Consider the following 6,000-nt stretch of genomic DNA (forward strand, 5'->3'; position numbering starts at 1 on the left):
GAAATAACATATAATTGCATCTCATTCTTTTCATAGTGAATTCCTGAGCCACCACTTTCCTCTCTCTTTTCTTCTCTTCTAAATTTCGAAAATTCCTTGAGTGATAGAGTAGTGCCCACACACATCAAGTGGTACCTCAATCATATTATGTAAGACTGTGGAAAATCAGCAACAAGAAGGAGAGAAAGAGATCCAGATTCAGATCTTGATTATGCTCTGCTACAGAAAAGAATCAAGGGCTAGAGATCTGAATGGAAGGAGTCATTATATTCCGCTGCACCCAATGTAAGGTTTCTTAAACTTTATATGTGTTTATTTTATTGTTTTAGAATTCATATTAGGATGTTAATGAAACATACTTCGTAGTAAATCTAGATCGTGGTAAAATATTTCCAACAACTGGCACCAGAGCCATGGTAATGATTTACTTTCATGTAATATGAATTAAAACGATATTTTATATGTTTTGTGTTGATTTGGATGGTTTCATGTTGGTTTATGTGCTTATATGATGAAAGTTTGTGCTGTACGAATTTTTTCCATGAAAAATATTTTTTCTATTTTTGAAAATATTTTATTTGGATTTCTTGTGAAAAATTAAGCAATTTTGTTTTTTACGGAACTCGATTCCATTAAAAATTGAAAAAGTTATGAATTTTGGAAAATCGGATTTAAGGCTGTCGAGTGGGCACCAGGCACTCGGACAAGCCCCATCTGCGCGAGCGAGCACCCTGCTGATCCGCCCAGGATCACCCTGCCAGCGCCCACGATTGCCGCCCATGCACCCTGCATCCGCCGAGTTTCCTCGGCTGGGTGCTCTTGTTCCGCGCGCGTAGGAGGCTGCGTGCAACCTTCCTGGGCTGCACGTGCAACCTCTTGGGTTGCCTTCACCAAAATTGCGTTTTTTTTTTTGGATTTTTCCCCAAAAAATCCAATTTTTATGGGATTGTTTCCCAAAAGTTCAATTTTTCCAATTTTAGATTTTTTCAATTTGAAATATTTCCAATTTGAAATATTTAACTTTTTTTTTTTAAATATTTCCATTTTGGAATATTTCTAATTTTAAATATTTCTTATTATGGTAAGATTTAAAATTTGTTAACTTCTTTAATATTTATATATTATATAATTATAAGATTAGATATTTTGATATTTAACATATTTTAAATTAAAAGGTAACTTTGTCTTTTTATTTAAAATATTATATTAAAATTATCTTATATGACAAATTAAATAATTAATAAATTTGAAATTAACATAGATAACTTTGTCTTTTGATCAGTTAATGCAGAAAATTCAACATTGTGGGACGGATTTGCAAGCCTGGGGAGAGTCGGTTGCTGGGAATTTTTCTTCAAGTATCAAGCAGTGTAATAGACAACTTAAGCTTCTTAAAAGAAGACGTGATGTTGAAGGGAAAGAGCAGTATGCGGCAGTTAAACAGCAGCTATTTGAGGTTCTAAACCAGCGTGAAATCTTTTGGCGTCAAAGGTCCAAGCAACTGTGGTTAAAAAATGGAGATAAAAACAGTAAGTTCTTTCACTCAAAGGCTTCCTCTCGTAGACGTAATAATAATATTGTTTGTCTTAAAGACACAATGGGGGTCTCGAAAGGCTGGGATAATGGCTTGGGGGAATTAATGGTGGATTATTTTGCCAATCTTTTTACTGCTGAACCGGGTAGATGGGATGAGGTTTTAAGTTGTGTAAAACCAAAGGTTAATGAAGAACAAAATTTAATGCTCACTAGGCCGATTGAAGATCAAGAAGTTAAAGATGCGTTGTTCCAAATGCATCCTGATAAATCTCCGGGACCTGACGGAATGAATCCAAAGTTCTTTCAAAAGTATTGGCATATAGTGGGGTCGGATGTGATTGCTTGTGTCAAGAATTTTTTTATGTCAGAGGTGATGCCTACTGGGATGAACGATACCAACATTGTCCTAATCCCGAAGAAGAAGAAACCAGATCAAATGAGTGAGTTAAGGCCTATCTCCCTTTGTAATGTTGTTGCTAAAATTATAACTAAAGTGCTTGCCAATAGATTAAAGGTGTTACTTGGCGACATTATTTCTTTGAATCAAAGCGCTTTTATTCCGGGAAGGCTGATTACGGATAATATAATGGTGTCGTTTGAGGTCCTCCATTACCTTAAACGAAAACAAGTGGGTAGAGATGGGTGTATGGCTTTGAAGTTGGACCTTAACAAAGCTTACGATCGGGTTGATTGGAATTTCTTGAGGGCTATGATGGTTCGGCTGGGCTTCAATGATAAATGGATCCGATTGATTATTGGATGTCTTTCTTCGGTCTCTTATAACATAGTCAGTAGTGGACATACGGTGGGGCCTATCATTCCTAGTAGAGGGCTCCGTCAGGGGGACCCTATATCGCCTTACCTTTTTCTCATTTGTGCTGAAGGTTTGTCAGCTCTTATTCAAAGCTTTGAGGAAAGGAAGCTCATACATGGATGTAAAGTGGCTAATGGTGCTCCTGTTGTATCACATATGCTTTTTGCAGACGATAGCTTTATTTACTGTCGAGCCACGGAGAGGGAAGTTTCTAATGTCCAACACTTGCTTGATCTCTTTGCTAATGCTTCGGGGCAAAGAGTCAATTTTGGCAAATCCTCTGTTGTTTTCAGTACTAATACGAATAGTGGAATGAGGCAAACTATTTGTCAAAGGCTGAGAATTAGAGAGGCTGAGGAAAATAGCAAGTATCTCGGGCTACCTAGCTCCATTGGTAGAAATAAGACTTTAGCGTTCAGTTATGTGGTGGATAAGGTGCAAAAAAGGATTCAGACTTGGGATAATAAATTTCTCTCAAGAGCTGGAAAGGAAGTTCTAATAAAAGCAGTTGTTCAAGCTTTGCCGGCGTATACAATGAATATGTTCCTACTCCCTTTGAGTATTTGCCAACAAGTGGAAAGCGCTATTAGTAGATTTTGGTGGAAGTCTAATAACTCTAACGGAATACATTGGATGAGTTGGGATAAACTGGCTTCTCATAAGTTTGATGGTGGGATGGGTTTTCGGGACTTTCGTGACTTCAATCTTTCGTTGCTAGCAAAACAAGGTTGGAGGTTACTCGTGGGGGGGGAAAATTTGGCTTCCAAAATCTTCAAAGCTAGATACTATCCCAACGGTACTTTCCTTACTGCTACTATTGGAAGCAACCCAAGTTACATTTGGCGTAGTATTTTGGAATCTCAAGCATTGGTGCGAATGGGAGCGAGAAGACTGGTTGGGAATGGGTCAAATATTGCTATACTTCGTGAGCCTTGGCTTATGGATGAGGCTAATCCTTTTATAGAAACGTCCCACCCGAGTCTTGAAGGGAGATTGGTCAACTCTTTGATGAAAGTGGACAAGATTGAATGGGATAGTGAGGTTATCTCTGATGTTTTAAATGATAGAGATCAAGCTCTTGTTTGGAAGATTCCTTTATCTGAGGCTAGTTCTACTGATGATTGGTTCTGGTGGAAAGATAGTAAAGGTCTGTTTACTGTGAAGAGTGCATATAGATTGCAACATGGGCAAAGTGGACAGCTCTCCCATAATTTTTCTTCTGATCTGTGGAAGAAGGTGTGGACATTAAATCTGCCTCCTAAAGTCCTTAATTTCTTATGGCGTGTGTGCACCAATTGTCTCCCAACCAAATTTATGCTTTCCATAAAGCATGTGCAAATTAGTACAAGCTGCCCGTTTTGTTCTGCTGCACCAGAAACGGCTTTGCACCTGCTGGTGCGTTGTAATTTTGCCAAAAGCTGCTGGCAGTATACTGCTGTCCCGACTGTGGCCCCTGCTGCTATGACCTTTGGCAGCTGGTTTGAAGAGGGATTCTCAAGGTGGAGTGAGGCTGTTTGTGTGGCGGCGGCAATGACGCTTTGGGCGTTATGGAAGGTTCGTAATGAGGTGGTGTGGAATTCAGTTTCTCCTTCTTTTGATGAGGTGATTCACACGGCAAAAGTGAACTACTCGGACTGGTGCAATGCACAACGATTCGAGTTAGAGCCTCATACTGAGATTCACAGTGCTTGGCCGGAGAAATGGTATCCTCCAAACCTTCCTAACATCAAAGTTAATGTCGACGGCGCTCTCTTTGCTTTGGAAGGTCGTTTTGGAGTGGGATTGGTGGCTCGGGATGCTGCGGGCTTGGTCATTCAAGCTGTTACTTTGCTGAAAATGGGCTCGCTTCAGCCACATGAAGTTGAGGCTATTGGAATCAAAGAAGCCTTGAGTTGGATCAAGACCAATGGATGGAATGGGGTTATTTTGGAATCGGATTGTTTACGGGTTATCTCTGATATTCAAGGTAATAAAAATATGGTCTCTCCTTATGGCCATATAATCTCAGAGTGTAAGGCTTTATATGCCGAGATTGGTAACATCTCTCTTAGTTTTGTAAAGCGATCTGCGAATAGGGTAGCGCATAGTTTGGCGCGATCCTCTCTTCTTGAGGCTGATCGTATTTTTAATTGTTTTTCTTTACCTTTTGTAGTTTCTTCGTTGGTTTTGGATGATCTAAAGTAATGAAGTTTACATTTTCACTCAAAAAAAAAAAACATAGATATTTTTATAGATATTTTGTTAAATATTTAATTATTTATAAATTATAATTTTAAAAATGATATTTTTCTATATATATCATTTTTTTCCTTATTGGAAATTTATAAATCATATCTTGAATATTTAAATAACTTAGATATTTTGTAGAAATTTGAATATTGCTTAATTTAGATATTTTGACATATAATTATGGTAATTATTATTTATTTATTATTTTACCTCTAAAATAATAATTATCTAACCAAATCTATTTTAAAATTGATTTATTTTATTAAATTATAAGATTTGAAAATGATATTGAAGATTCTTTCTTTCAAATCATTGATCTTATTCGATATTTAATTTGATTTAATTCAAATAAACTTAGATATTTTAAAATTAGTTTCTTTATTTTGAGATTTTAAGGTTTGTTTTAACAACCCTAAAATTTCAAAATCTAGTTGGTTAGTTTAAAAATAATAATTTAATTATATTAATATCTTATTTCACATCTATTACATGGACAATGTTTGTTTATTTATTTATATTGTTTATTAATTTTTTTTTTTTACAAACATATTATTTATTTGATCTAAATTGCTATGATTAACTTGTTGACAGATTCAATGATCTGATTTTAATCATAGTCCAATTGTCAATAAATCTTATAAATAATTTGTAACAGGTAAATTTTGTACTTCTTTCATCTGTGTAAACCTAGTAACATGATAGGACTCATCCAAATCTTTTGACATGTGTGAGCCTATATGTTTGCTATTGGACTTAGATGCATATAGGAAGCCCATTTAAGTTTTACTAAGTAAATGGACTAGGTTGCTAAAATAAAATATGACATCAGTAATTTTATTTAGGCCCAATTAGATTTGGGCTTATTCAATGAATAACAATTGTTTATTTAAAGGTTAAATTTCTCTCTTTTGGGTCTTGTGTGATAGTTGGGGGCCAATAGAAGTGGGTACGACATACTGAACTTAGCTCCCCCTCACATGAACTACCCTAATTGTGAAGGCCCATTTGCCTTATTTAAATAATTGTATTAGGTTAATTATATTAGTCTAACCTAATTAAAATTGAATTAGCAACATAATTAACTTTTAAAATATATGAAATTTATTTTTCATTTAATATTTTAAAGTTAATTTTAGAAAAACACTTAGTTAATGATATATATTCTAGATAGTTATTTTTAGGACTAATTATTATTTCTAATATTACAATAGGAAAATATCATTGATTGTGAAATTAATTGTTTCATAATTAATTTTGGTACAATCTAAGTTTAGTATATTTTCCTAGTATTAAACTAGAATTAATAATTAAGTTTCCTCTATACTTAATTATTTATTTCTTGAATTTAATACATTTAACTAAATTGAAAATTTCAATATCCAAGTTGATTTTCATCATGATACTTAAATATTGTTATTTTC

This window comes from Cannabis sativa, chromosome 2, assembly GCF_029168945.1.
Source record: "Cannabis sativa cultivar Pink pepper isolate KNU-18-1 chromosome 2, ASM2916894v1, whole genome shotgun sequence".
Lineage (NCBI taxonomy): Eukaryota > Viridiplantae > Streptophyta > Magnoliopsida > Rosales > Cannabaceae > Cannabis > Cannabis sativa.